Here is a 16,110-nt window from a genome sequence, read left to right as displayed (position 1 = left end):
ATAAGTTGAAAAAAAGGAGAATGAAAAAAATAAAATTGTGGTAAGATTATGATTTTGCGCTGTTTTTTTTCAATTCCAGAAAACTTTTAACCTGAATGATACATAGTTTTCTTAACTGATATTTTGCGCTTTTCATGCTTTTGTTTTATTCCTCTTTACAAAAAATTATTGAAAATGTCAAGCGTCTGCCACTACTTTTTTATTTGTTAAAACGTGTTAAAAAGTGGAAATTATAATCCAAAAAATATTATGAAAATTAAGACTACTAATTGCCTCTCAAAAATGAATTCCATTGTTTTCAGAAATTCTGGAAAAATAAAATGAGTAAAAAATTTTTTTTACGTCAAACTAACACTTTTGCTAGAAGATATCTTTCAAAGTTTCCCTTCTGTTAAAAATGTATTTGTTGTATTGTTTCATTATTCCAGTATTTCTTTACTTTATCCTCAAATAAATAATTTATAATTATTTATTATTCATTCAATATTGCGCAACTTAGAGCCCTTATGTTTTATTAAATAAAAAATTGCTACTTATTTCCAAAACACAAAATTGAGAAATTTATAGAAAAAATAAAATTACATTGCAATCTTAATAAAATTTCGTTAACGTAGAAAAATTTGGGAAAAATGCGCAAGGGCCTCAATCTTTATATTTCAACTAAATTTATAATGAAATCCTGTTGTGCATATTCTTTTTTCAATTTATATATTTTAAACTATGGAAAATCAAAAAACTTTTTTTTTCTTAAAATTTATTAAAAAAAAGAAAAAGAAAAAAACAATTCATTGCATAAATAAGCAATAGAACGAAAACCATTTCCTTAGAGAGAAAAGAATGTACCGAAACACCAACTTTGAAAGTGAAGAAAACAAAAGCTAAGCTACTTAAGTTAAAAAAATGAGCAAAATATTGGTTTATTGGCTAATCTCCTTGTACTACTTCTCTGAAAACAAAATCCTCCAGGTAGTTCCCTTCATGTGAACGTTCGAAGAAATCAGTGCTCCATTTATTACAGGGTAAGTAAGTTGTGGGCCAACAGCGAATGAGGATGGCCCAAAACTTTGCAGCTTGCTCTGCGTATCGGACGGCTCCTAATCACGTGACTGCAGGATCCCATCTTCCAACCGTCGCCTCCCCGCATCAATGAAATCTCCATCCGTGCTCTTGGGGTTCTTTTCTCCCAAACGCACTTCTACGGATGAACTGCACACGCACCTTCCCGTCTTTTCTCGTTTTCCTATCTTTTCTTTTTTTGTGGAAGTGCACTTCACTTTAGAGAACCGGAAGCACGACGAATCTCTTCACAACAAACGCTGCTTTTTAACTTTTGTATATTTTTTTCTTCTTGTAGTTATTCGCGCGAGTTTTGAGAGTTTTGATTTTGTTTTCTGGTCGTATGTCGGTGTTCTTTAACTGCTTGTTGCTTGCACTGATATCTGTTAGAAAACTCTGCGACTAGGTAAGTTTTTTCATAGTTTGAACTTTTAATTATTTTTGTTGATGTAAAAATTATTAATTTAGTTAAAAATGCCTATTGTTATTTTATAATCATAGTAAAATTATAAGAGGTACAAAGATGCGTTAATTTTTAATGTCAGTTCTCGCAGGAAATTGATATTGTTATTATAGATAAATATTCCATTTTTTATAGAAATGTATGTTTATGTATTTCTTATTGTTGTTTTTTTCCCAAACTTAAATGCTAATATAACTTTTATCATTAATTTTTTTTAAACTATTGTTATAATTTTTCGACTTTCTTTTAAAAATTTTTCTTAAAACTAATATATATTAGCATTAAAATAAAAAAAAATTAAAGTATATTTAAACACAAAAAATTTTATAAAAAAGTTTCTCATCGTCTAAACAGTTTTTACTGTTAAAATGAATATTTTGTGCAGCGAAAATTAAAGTACTTTTAAACAAAGAAGGAAAAACGATTTTTGTTTATGGAAAATTTTTTAATTGTTGCATTTAATCTGCTTTTTTATTAAAAAAAATTATATTAAAAGCTCTTTAATAAAAATAATAGTAGATTTTAAAGTAAACTTTTGTCATCAAAATGAACCATGTCATTGCAATGCAGGAACAAGAAACGTATTATTCTCTAATTAATGAAAAAAACTATATACTAATAAAATAATACTAATAAAATAATACTAATAAAAAAAAACTTTTTAAAAATGTTTGTGTTATGATATTAAAACTGTCGAATCAAAAATAGAAAAAAAACTCTTTTTTATTGATTTTCATTGCACTCTAGAAAAATCATAATAAAAACCAAATTTTTGTGGAAAATGAACAGAAAAATTAACTTGGATCACCTAAATAAAGATAAAAATTTAAATATTTTCTTTTAAATTTTTCAAGTCAGAAATGCATTTTTATATCTATTTTTTTATAACGATTTTCAGTTGCAAAAAAATGACTCAGTATTTGCACTGCAAAAGCCACAAGTTTGTTTTTAATTTTGTTTGTTGTTATTTTGTGTTTTGGATTGATTTGTGTCGCAAAAAAAGACTGAGTATTCATATTGCAAAAATCATAAATTTTACTACTTTCACGTGTGGTATGAAAATGTCACAATGTTTTTAAAACGCAAAATAAATAAAAAAAGTCGTTCATAAAAATTTATCTTATCCAACAAATTGATGTAATTTGGCTTTTTTGTGCTAAAACTAGCAACTAACAACAAAACTCATTTGCCTTACGTATAATATGACATTGTATTTTAAAACTTAATAAATATGTAAGAAAAATGCTGAAAATATTTACGCTAAAAAAATTTATTATTGTTTTTTTTTTTCAAATTCAAAATTTTTTAAGGAATACTTAAAATTTTTCTAAATATGTACTTAAAATTCGCTTTAAATCAAAATACTTTAGGCTAAAGTAATTTCATTAAAATTATTAAATATATTAAAATTTTTTAAAATTTTAACGCTTCTGCTAACATGAAAAATGCTAAAAATTTACTCTAAAGTGATAAATTAGCATTAAAATTAAAATTATCATATTCTACTTCAGGTAAATACAAAAATAATTGCATAAATTAGAAATATTTTAACTTTACTCAAATTAGTTGCTTTTTTAAAGAATATTTGGTTATATTTTCTACAGGAAGATTTTCAAAATTCTGGATATACTAAAAAATGCAAAAAATTGCTTGAAAATATTAAAGAAAAAACTTTTATAAAGCTGTTACATCTTGCGCTAAAATACTAGTTTTAGGTGTAAACAAAAAATTCAATAAATTAGGATTTAAATTTTAAATTACTTGAAACATAATGTATTACAAAAAGTTTGCTGAGTTAATTTTTGATCCTGAAATTCAATAGATATTGGAATAGTATATTCATAATTGTATTAGATAAAGAACTTTTGAAAGTTAAGAAAACAATATTGAATTTTTTTATAATTTTTGAATTCGTTTAAACACAAATCGTGTTTTACGTATTAAAAAATATTATAAAGCTATTGCATCGTATGCTAAAATACAAGCAAGCTCTGAGTAGAAACAAAATATTTGCTAAAATTAGGATTTAAATTTTGTATTACTTAAAACATATTGTATCATAAAAATTTGCTGAATCAATTTTTGATCCTGAAATTAAGTAGATATTCGAATTGTATGTTCATAATTGTATTAGATTGAGAAATTTTAATTAGAAAAATTAAAAAACAATTTTGAATTTTTTTACATATATTTTGAAATCGTTTACACACAAATTGTGCCTTATTCTTTAATAATTATTTTTAGTAATGTTAGTCAGATATTAAGGTCTTTTTAGAAATAAATTGTTGTACAGAAGCAAATTGTAAGATGTGAAATTAATAAAAATCTATTTAAATACTTTTAGTTAAAATGTAAATGTCGACTTTCACTATATTTCAAGCCCAGGGTTGCAAATCAATTGTAATATCCCTTATAAAAGTTAGCAGTATTATTCCTCATGTTTCATAAGTGTACTTTTTATATGAGTATACATTGTAATTCTGAAATTTGAGTAAATAAAATCATCCTTGGTTTGATGTTACCTATTCTGCTAATCACAATAAACTCTTACAAGCAAAACTAAAGGGAAATTATTAAAGTAGTAATCTTTGAAATTTACAATGACTTTTAAGGTGCAAAATAATTTATTTTAATAATACTATATATGGGCTGTAGTACATCGTTAAATTTATATAATATTTCACACTAAAAAAGTGATAAATTGTGCATTGAGAAAAAAGTATGGTAGAAACTACCAGAATATGATAAAATTTACAGTGTTTCTGGCTCTATGGGAAATCCAAAAAGCTCGGTAATTTTTACCGAAGAGCTTTGGTGATGATTTTGGTAAAATTATCAATAAAATATGGTTTTATAGTATGTGAAAAAAGTTCCTAATTGTAGTAAAATTTAGTAATTTTATCATGGTACCTTAGATCATGGCATGAAATCCATTTATTTGGTTAAATTTGCTTTTAAGTTTTGTAATTTTTTCTAAATGTGATGATTAAGAACTGTAATTTTGAAAGTCAGACCGGTAACTCGTTATCATATAAACGAAAAAAAATGCCAAATGAATGCTTTAAATACCGTATATTTTGGCTTTATTAACCAGAATTATAGTTTGCTTTACCAGAAATGTCATTAGCATACAGTACGGTAATTTCACCAGATTTTTTTTCACCTTGCGTTCATAAATACTCAAACATTATAATACATTAATAATTCAGCTTTACTAATGGAAAGTTTTTATTAATTTAATTCTAGTGTTGCAATTAATAAAATATGAATGACTGAGTTTTTAAGAGCAAATTTTGATTGTTGAAATTAGAAATTAATTTCAATTGAAAAACAATACCCTAACCACAACGAGCTTTGAAGATCATGCATGCTCAAATTACTTTACTTAATTAGGAAATAATAATATATATAGTTTAATTATTATTTATTATTTAAAAATTATGAATTAATGATATGCTGTTTTCTAATTGTGACAAATATGAAATAGTTTTAATTGCATGACACTAAAGTAAAATTATGTTTTTATGAGAAAAAAGTGCATTCAAAAAATGAATTTGATATCAGTATTTAATAGAAAAAACTAATATAATAAAAATATATTCAGAATTATAAAAGTAACTTAAATAATCATAAGAAGAAGCTTAATGAATCTTTTTGAGCTAACTATAAGATTGAACTAATGTGCTTTAGTTCATTTATATAAAAGATTATCTCGCAAATCAAGCATTTATATAAAAGATTATCTTGCACTATCTAAGCAAATTCAGCAACCATCAGACTAGCTTTCCTACTTGAATTGCTTTAATATTTGAATTACTTTAACCATCTTGTATTAACCACCTTAACCATCTTGTAAGATACTTGAATTACTTTAACCATCATATTGTGTGAACTAAAATTGAATACAGAAAACCGAATAATATTCCCTTAAGTAAAATGCTGTAAATAGAAATAAAAGTGGGATTTGTTGAACATATAATGCAGCACTATATGTGCGATAAAATTATCCAAAACATATCAAACATTGTTCTTATGTTCATGTAAAAACTAAATAATAATAAGAAATAACAGTGGGTAATTTTACCTCAATAATGAAATAAACAATTTTATTTATTAAATATGCGATGCAACAATTAAAATGACCTGAAACATATAGAACGAAAGAATCGAAACTTTTTCACGCGACATGATTATATTTAGATTATATTAGATTATATTAGAAGTAGATATGATTTTTTATGAAAATAAAGTGCATTCAGAAAATGAATTTGATATTAGAATTTAATAGGAAAAACTAATATAATAAAAATATATTTAGAATTATAAAAGTAACTTAAGTAATAGTAAGAAGCTTAATAAAGCTTTTTGAGCAAACTATAAGATAGAACTAATGTGTTTTAGTCCATTTATATAAAAGATTATCTCGCAAATCAAGCATTTATATAAAAGATTATCTCGCACTATCTAAGCAAATTCAACAACCATCAGACTAGCTTTCCTAAATTATTAATTCTGTTGACACGTGGCGACACAAGCTTATCTCAGGTAGGCATGTTATTTATCTCGGAACTATTCAAATTTGTTTATTAAAGGTTAATGTAGTTAAACTGGGTTAATCTTTTGTTGATAGATAAGATACTTGAATTACTTTAGCCATCTTATTGTGTGAACTAAAATTGATTACAGAAAACCGGATAATATTCTCTTAAATAAAATGCTGTAAATAGAAGTAAAAGTGTGATTTGTTAAACATATAATGCAACACTATATGTGCGATAAAAATATCCGAAACATATCGAACATTTTTCTTGTGTTTATGTAAAAACTAAATAATAATAAAAAATAACAATGGGTAATTTTATCTCAATGATGAATAAAACAATTTTATTTATTAAATATGTGATGCAACAATTAAAAGGATCTAAAGCATATAGAACGAAAGAATTGAAACTTCTTCACGGGACATTAATGTCGATAAACTAGGCTTGTTTTTTGTTTTATTTGGGTAAAAATAAAGAAATGTCTAAACTGCATTATTCCTATGTTTATGTGAGCATTAAATGAATTAAAAATAATAAAGGGAAACATTAAAGGAAATGTAATACAAAGAAAAGAGGTACAATATCTTTTGTTGAACATATAATGCAACAACTGATTATATATTCAAGCATTACACTTTAAAAATTGTGGTAAAAAGGACAGGTGTACTCAGGTGTCATTGCTTTATACAGCAAAATTCCTTTTTACCGGAACATGTTTTGGAACAAAAATCTGATATAACGTAATTTTTACTGTAATAATTACCGTAAAATCTTTTAATTACTCTAATTAAATAAATTTTACTGTAAAAATTACAGTATAATATTTTACAGTAAAAATGAATTTTACAAATGAGGCACCCAGTGAAATTTTTTTCAGAAAGTTAAGACTTATGAACTTGGTTAATGTATTGTTAATTGTGCAAAGATATCAGATACCTATATAGGAAAAAATATTATGAGTCTTATTGTCGCAAATAAAATACAGCTAATCGATGAAAATAAATTATTCATTTGTTAAACATATGATCCAGCAATTTAAAATAGTCATAACAAATATCTTAGAATTAGAACTAGTTTTCGTAAGGCATATAAACTTAATTAATCTAATGTTAATTGTGTAAAGATATAAAATAACGAATTGTATTTTTCCTATGTTTATCTAAGAATTTACTGACTGCAAAAAAACTGTTTATGGATGATATTGCCTCAAATAAAATTCTGCGAAATAAAATTCAAATTAGTTAAGCAAATAATTTAACAATGAAAATTATCCCCAAAATATATTACAAATAAAACTTTTTTTAAAATTAATAAAATTTTAGAATCGATTAAAAAAAAGAAAAAAAATGTTAGAGTATCTTTCAAAACTCATACAAATTGTTTGAAGACGTATAACAAATGACAATAGCGTAAAACAAAATTTTAAAATAAAGTTAATGTTTTGGATTTGAAAGTCAAAACAAAGCTTCTAAAGTACAAGTTAGTGACGTGTTATTGACAAGCTAGTGATGGTTATTGACAACCAAGAACAAACCTTTATCTCTCTTTATGATGTGAAAAACTACCTGTCTCTTCCTTCCACGTTTAACATCCGTCTGTATTTGAAATTTCTTGTCTGTTTTTCTATAAGTAGAGAGAAGCTCAGAGATTAATGTGAAATGATTTGTCATAACTGTTTTTGTTTGATTTGAATATTTAAATGATCTATTTATTCAATAATTTCTTGAATTTTTAAAGTAACTAAAATTTAAGCAATGGTGTTTGACTAACAAATGTATTTCATTTTTAGTATGGATTAAACTAGTTATTACGCTTTATATTTACATAAAGAGCATCTTACATTACAATGCATATACAGTGTTGGAATTTTCTTTCTAAAATTCCGATGAAGTAACCGGCAGCAGTCTAAAGTTCACGGTAAAGAAAATTTTTTACCTTTACGGGACTTAAGCAGTTTACAACTAATATAGTTAGAAAACCATGAAGGCAAAACTATTCGGTAGTTTAACCATTTGCTACGAGGAGAATGATTTCAAAACCGTAAAAAATAAATTAAGCTGGACACTGGAGCATGGCTTTTCGCCAGGTAATGGGCATTGGAGTAAGGTTGGAGTTGAGTTATGTTTTGTCAAATGAACCATGGAGTGTGGTTTAATTTATTTATCTGGTTGTTTCACGCATTGTCAGAGATGGGAAATACCAAATTTTTTGTGTTAAGCAGCTTTTTGTTGCTGCCGTATATGCGTGAATTCTGAAAGCCCAAGGTCCCAAATTGGGGTGAGCGGAGCGCTTAAAACTTCTCATGTGTTGAAGGAGATGAGGGAAATATTGTGTTGTCAAAGTCACTACTCGAATCCCCGTTCTATCGGTCATGAGATTGACAGATTAGTCTTGTCTGCTATAATATGTTACCAGTTTTAAGGAACTCATTTCTAATTAACTTTATCAGGTAGGCCTAATTGGTGCGATAAATTTCTGGTCATTTAACCGTATTAGATGAAAGCATTTAATAAATGGTTTATCTCACAGTTTGAATACCAACTTATTTATGGTTGTTTTACTGTTTTGGTTGAATATGGCAAAATAATAGTTAAATAAATTGTTATTTAACCATTTTTCTGAGAAATTTCTAATAGCGTAGAAATGAGAAACAATTGGAATAATTTTAAAGCACAGTAGCTTCTTCTAAATTATATTTCAAATATTTGTTTAAAAGTTTTTGAACGTTTGTGCACTATCACGCAATTTATCACTTTAATTGTCATTTGGAATGAAAAATAATTTAAATTGCAGCAGAGATAGAGTTCAAAGCTAATTGAGAATTATTTAAATACTCTGAGTAAGTTTTGAATTGATTTTTAAAGTATTAAAAATATATTGAAACATGATAGAGTTGGTGTAAAAATAGAAATGTTTTTCCAGGTTTGTGAAATCTAAATAGGAAGCTGTTCAAAAATTTTTTAAATGAGCAAAAATTAATATAGAGTAGCACATCATCTGAATATAGAAATTCTATGTTAATTGGAAATAATTCAAACTTATTTCCAAGAAGGGAAAAGATGGCTAGTATTGGCAAATGGAACAATTTTACTACTATCCACGTAATATTTCTCTGTAAATTAAGGCAAATGGGCAAAACTGTATCACATTTTTATGTATAATTGCATGAAAAAAAATACTTGAGTATTAATTAGTCATATAATAATTATGGTTCTGTGCTTGAAAAGTAAATTCTAAATTTGATATTTAAATGCTATTTTAGACTGTTTTTATCCATCATTTTAATAATGGGAGTTATTACGCTAGGAATTTATGACTATGTTTATCAATTACTATAATTAATCACTTTTGAATAACTCATTAATTGAAAAATAAAGATTTTAATCGAACAAATGACTTTTTGAGGATACTGGAAACAAGTCAATGTTAACAGAATTTTGATGCTACTTTTTGTGGCAGTGAATTTGTGTTAATGCTAGCAGAAATTTTCTTTTTAACGATACGACTTCAAAGTTTAGGGGTCTCGTAGGGTACAGTTCTCATGAAAACATGTTCATTTTACGAAATAGTGGTTGATATAAATGTATTGAATAATAAAAGCATTCCTCTTTCTCTTTACCATGAGGGGGAAAATCTAGTAAAATTACCGTTCTATAAGGTACTGACATTTCTGGAAATAAAAATCATATTTCTGGTAAATAAAACCAAAATATATGGTATTCAAACAATTCATTTGATAATTTTTTTCATTTATATGGTAACGGTTTACCGAAAGTTCTGGATTTTAAAATTATAGTTCTTATTACCATGCATTTAGTAAAAATTTCTAAACTGAAAAGTAAATTTAACCGAATAAGTGATTTTCATGCCATGCTCTAAGGTATCACTATAAAAATTACTAAATATTACCTCATTGAACAAATTTTACCACATATTATAAAACCATATATTATTAATTTTACTAAAATTATTACTAAAGCGTATTGATTTGGCATTCCCATAGAGCCTGAAACACGGTACATTTTACCAAACTCTGGTAATTATTGACCATAATTTTTTTCTCAATGCACCATTCTACTATAAGTACCCTGAAAAATAGGTACCCAGATACAATTTTCGAATAGTAATTGATGTAGAAGTTGTAGATAAATACAATATTTAAAGTGCTGTTTTAATAACAATAAAGGTAACCAAAATTAATTTAAATGTTTTGTTTATCAGTGTAAGTCAAATTTATTATATCAAAAATGAATAAGCGAAGTATAACATTTGTCACCACGTTAAATATTCAAAGGAAATCTTTCATTAAAACGAGAGTTAGCATTTTTATATTTATAAGACCGTAATTTCTAAACAAAAAATTTTCAAGAATTTTTAATTAACACTATTTTTAGATTAAAATTAGCTCCATTTTGATTTTTCTTTCTTTTTGATTTTACATTTACTTTTGAGACGTGTTCAATCTAGTCCTGAAGAATGGAGCTGTACAGTAAAAAAAATTCAGGATCAATTTACGGTTAAAAGTTCCGACACTCTGAGTGGCAGTATTTTTTACCGTAAAAAAAGCAATTTTACTGTAAAATTTTATGGAAAAAAACTGATATACCGTAATTTTTTCAGCAATATTTACTGTAAAATTACTGAGTCACTGTAATTAAATAAATATTACTGTAAAAATTATGATCAGAAATTTTGTGGTAAAAATAGGGTTGCTGAACCAGTATGAACAAAATGTACGCCACGGTGCTGTGCGAACAAAAAATAATTTATTTAAGAAAAAAATGTTTTTAAAGTGTTCTAAATTAGATTCTATGTCATTTGAAAGGAAGATAAATATTTCAATTATAAATAAAAAAAATACTAGATATGTTCAAAGTGGTGACTAGTACGCTTTATTATGAAATCTATCTCCTCTGTTTAACAAATGTGTTGTGATATAAAAGTGAAAATTTATTAATTAATTATTTATAAAAATGTAAAAGAAAACAGCTTTAACATTTCGTAAATGTAAGTGTGGTAATGAACCGAATGGAGAGCCACGGCGTGTTATAGGACAGCTTGGAATAAAATTCTAAGTAAGGCCAAGGCCCACACGGTGCTGTCACGCCATTGAGGAATGAGGGAAGTGTCTGAAATTAAATGATTTAGAATACAAATGCAATTCAGTGTGAATTAGAGCTATTTTAAATACTTTTCACTTTGTATTTTCAGTTGATTTCTGATTACGTAAAAAGCACACTTGTGAGAAAATAAAGTGTTGTTAAATGTAAATTGAAGTATCAAGCACTATTTCTAATTTAAAAAACTTTCATTGTTAAATGACACATTTTTCAAAATTATAGTTAAAATAAATGCAGCATTAGTTACATATAAAAAGAAAAATTCACAATATTTACGAACAAAAATTTGTTTAAGCTTCTTTGCAAATGCAATATTTGTAGTACAGAAATTCTTGTACAAAAAATGATTTTGGACAAAATTTTTGAAATTGAGTCTATTATAAATTCAGAAGCCGTGTGCACTTAGCTTTCTGAAAATACTTTACTATTGTTTTTATTCCAATTATTCATAAAGTTATAGCAGTTTTAGTGCAAGGTGATAACGGTGGACAGACTGATGATTTGAAGTCCTTAAAATCGTTTATCTCCCAATCTGATTTTTCCCATTTTACACCACCTTAATCACGGTACCTCAAATTGCTTTTAAAATTATTGTCTACAATTTTTAATGAGTGTTTATGATTGTAGCACCCATGTTTTGAACTATAGACTGAGAGAAAAAAGCAGAATTTCAAATCTTATGCATGTTTTTTTCGCAAAGACGAGTGCGGAAAATTTTAAAAATTTGCTTTTTTTACTACAATGATTCCTAACTCAGCAATATATGCACTTATTTTCAAGATAATAGTTAAAAACATAGTTGATAGCCTTCTCAATAAATTCCTCAAAGGGTATTTTGTTTCAGGTGATAGAATTTTTTTAACAGTGTTCAGATGCAAAAACATGCCTCATTCTACCTAAAAAGGGCCATTTAAAATAGTAACAATAATATTTTTGCACATTATAAAACAAATAAACTAGCATTTTAAAATTTATATTAATATTTAAAAAGCAGCTGTCGAAACTAGTCAGATACCATAAATTATTTCCAAATACTTCAACAATTCTACAGTCAAGACAGCTTTCTTGGAAATGAAAGTGTGTTAGAAGTTCCTAAAAGGGACTCATCGATGAAAGGTTGACTGACTATAATTTTAGTTCTTTTTTGCCCTTGCCATTGGCACATGTTTCCCATTTATTAGAAGTACACTTGGAAGAATGGCTGGTTTCTCTTGCAGAAACTATTATCTATAAGCAAAGAGTAGATATTCACCCAAACAAACAATCTATTTATGCTGTATTACACACAGAGAAATGTTGGTCTTTTTTTACGATCATTGACAATGTCCGTTTCAGTTATCAAAAAGAATTAAAGATTAGAAAATTTCATGAAATTCCATTATGACATAAGAAGTGATTTTTGATTTATCGTAAGTAACCTTACTACAAAAAATCTCTGAATGGAATTAGGGATCAAACAAAAAAATGTTAGTCTTTTTTTACGGTCATTAACAACGTTCGTTTCAGTTAACAAAAAGAAATAAAGATTAGAAAATTTTATGAAATTCCATTATGACATAAGAAGTGATTTTTTATTTATCGTAAGTAACCTCACTGTAAAATGTATCGAAATTGAATTAGGGATTACACGAAAATTTTTTATTCTTTTTTTTACGATCATTAACAACGTCCGTTTCAGTTAACAAAAAGAAATAAAGATTAGAAAATTTTATGAAATTCTATTATGACATAAGAAGGGATTTTTTTATTTATCGTAAGTATACGATAACTGTAAAATATATCGAAATTGAATTAGGGATTACACGAAGTTTTTTTAGTCCTTTTTTACGATCAAAAACAACGTCCGTTTCACTTACCAAAAAGAAATTAAGATTAGAAAATTGTATGAAATTCCATTATGAAATAAGAAGTGATTTTTGATTTATCTTAAGTAACCTTACTGTAAAATATATCTAAATTTAATTAGGGATTACACAAAAAAATGTTAGTATTTTTTTGCGATCAGTAACAATGTTGATTTCAATTATAAAAAAGAAATAAAGATTAGAAAATTTTATAAAATTCCATTATGAAATAAGAAGTGATTTTTGATTTATCTTCATCATGCTCAAATTTCATTATATTTTCAAGTTTTTTTTTTAATCATTCTCTTTGAATTTTGAAATTTGGCGAGAATAAAATTTCGTTTTTAAACAGAATAGCAGAATGCAGCAACTTCGCATTTCTTCTTGTTTTTCTTTTTTCTTATACAAAACTTTTGTCCTTTTGGGATATGATGAATGAAAAACAAGTGTAAATGAAAAAAAAATTTTGTTGCAATTTAAAGAAAAAATAAAAGGTTTATTTGGAGTTTAGATTTAAGGAAGAGAAAGAAGGGAAAAAAATTGCGAAAGAAGAGAAAAAAAACAGAAAAAAACATCAGTAATGTGACAGCTCAAGGAGGGCCAAGGACTATTGCGCCCATCTCAGTTTTCTTGAGGTGCGAGAGCAGATTTTCCGATCGGGTGGTCAGCCGAACGCGAGACCGACAGTATTTACTCTCCAAGCATACTTGGTACTGACTTTATCGACCCACTGAAGGAATGAAAGGTTGAGACAACTTTGCCTCGTCCAAGGATCAATAACTAATTAGAAAAAAAACTCAACAGCAAGCGTGTATGGAATTTTTGAATGAGCGATAGGTATGTCGCTTAACTGGGCGTAAAAAAAATATTGAAAAGAAAAAAATAACTAATTATCCGTTACTTTCAGTTAAATAAGCAACTTCAGCAGAAAATAAAGTTTTTTTCGCAGGATAATTTTAGGGAATTTGTAGTGGAAAACTAATATATAATCAGTAATAGCTAATATACATTTTATAATTCTATTAAATAAGTAACTTATTCAGAGAAATATAGTTTTTTAGCAGGATTGTACATAAAAATTTGTAATAAATAACCAATAATTATAATAACAAGATAATATATAGATGTGCCCCAATTTCTTTAAATAAATAACTTGTACAGAGAAATATAGTTTTTTAGTAGAATTATTCTTGGAAATTTTAATTATTTATGTCAGAACTAATAAATGTGCCAAAAAGAAATAAGTATTATATGCATAGTAATTCAGTTAAATAAGTAACTTCTTAAGAGGAAGAAAGTTTTTAGTAGTATTGGAAATTCGTACTAAATAACCCATAAATATGATTACAAGGTAACTTATATATATGTACTCCAATTCTCTTAAATAAGTAACTTATTTAGGGGAATATATTTTTTAGTAGGTTTATTCTTGGAAATGGAAATTTGTAGTAGATAACTAATATATAACAAATCAAAACTGATATATATTTCATAATTTGATTAAATAAGTAACTTATTCAGAGAAATATAGATTTTTTTAGCAGCATTGTACTTAAAAATTTGTAATAGATCACCGATAATTATGATAACAAGATAACTTATATATATTCGCCCTAATTCCTTTAAAAAAGTAACTTATTTAGAGAATTATTCCTGGAAATTTGTGAGATAGAGAGTAGGATTATTCCTGGAAATTTGTAATAGATAACTAATATTTATGTCACAATTAATATAGATGTTAATAATAAATAAATAATATATGTGTCACAATTTATGAAAATAAATAACTTCTTCATAGAAAGAAAGTTTTTTGGTAGCATTTTACTCGGAAATGTATAGCAATCAACTGATATTTATGCCACAACTAATATTTTCAAAAAGAAATAACAAATATATGTGTCAAAATTTAGTAAAATTACTACTTTAGAGAAAGAAAGGTTTTTAGTACAATTTTTCTTGGAAGTTCGTAGCAGTCAACTAATATATTCATCTTCAACTATTGTATATGTCAAAAAGAAATAAATAATATATAAGTTACAATTGAACTAAATAAGTTACTTATTTAGAAAAATATGCTATTAAGTATCATTATTCATGGAAATGAGAAAAAGATATAAATGAAGAGTTTAAAAATGGAAAGGCACTATGGGAAAATTCTCACAAATAGAAGAAAATAAAGAATCTTTATTTGAATAAACTTTCATAGCTCACGTTCTTTGGAACTCAGAGAAGATTGAAAAATTGTGCATGAATTTCAAACTTTTGTTGTAGCGTTATAAAACAACGTTAGGAAAAAGATTTATGCTACGAATCTTTGACGTTCTTTTTGAAAAGTTAAGAAAATGTAAGAACAATATACATTTTGAATATTTTGAGTGAAAGTAAACTAATGGTCTATCCCCTTTTTTAAATAGTAAGACTAAAAATTCAAATTTGACATATTTATAAAATCACTTGCGGTATATTTCGCTAATCAATTACTGAAAATAATATACAGTACCCAGTATATTATTTTATAAAAACTGCTGTTCTATAAAGACTACTGTTAATGTATATTTGTAAAATACAATCTGAAATTGAAAAGTGTACGTATAATTTTTAACAAATTAATATTTAAGTGAGGAAAATAAAATAATCGAAATCTTGTGTGTTATTACGAAATAAGACTGGTTTTAATACTAAAAATAGTTGGATTGCCTGATGAAATTTAGAGGTGCTTCCAAAATGACCTCTCTTTCCTTCAGAAAATAAGCAGGTGTTTACGTTTTCAGACACGTCTTGGACCAGTGATGGTTCATTAGTTGTCCTGGGACATGGTATGTCCTTTCATTCTCTGTACTGTCTGTCCCTACTGTGGGAGCAACTTCGGTTCACCTCATATGGTACACCTGAAAGGGTGGCCAAGAAATCTGCCCTACTAATATCTGATATATATATATATATATATATATATAGTTCTGATATTCGAACCAGAATATGCATATTTAAACCATATGGTAATGGTTTACCGGGAATTCTTGTTTTTCAAATTTATAGTTCATATTTTTATATAATTAGTAAGAATACAAAACTGAAAGGAAATTTAT

At 26.3% G+C, this 16,110-nt stretch overlaps 1 protein-coding gene across 1 annotated transcript in view; it reads left to right on the top strand.

The window, feature by feature from the left end:
* Positions 1-1,197: 1,197 nt before the first annotated feature.
* The window catches only part of LOC107437390 (transient-receptor-potential-like protein), a 264,329-nt gene continuing 249,416 nt past the window's right edge, over positions 1,198-16,110 (top strand). The window contains exon 1 of the mRNA XM_071188199.1: positions 1,198-1,462. The gene's annotated coding sequence lies outside the window, so the exon portion shown is untranslated. The remainder of the gene's footprint in view (positions 1,463-16,110) is intronic.

The sequence above is a fragment of the Parasteatoda tepidariorum genome, chromosome X2 (genome assembly GCF_043381705.1).
Source record: "Parasteatoda tepidariorum isolate YZ-2023 chromosome X2, CAS_Ptep_4.0, whole genome shotgun sequence".
NCBI classification, from domain to species: domain Eukaryota; kingdom Metazoa; phylum Arthropoda; class Arachnida; order Araneae; family Theridiidae; genus Parasteatoda; species Parasteatoda tepidariorum.
Note: the sequence above shows the minus strand (reverse complement) of the source record. Positions and strands in the feature narration are given on the sequence as shown.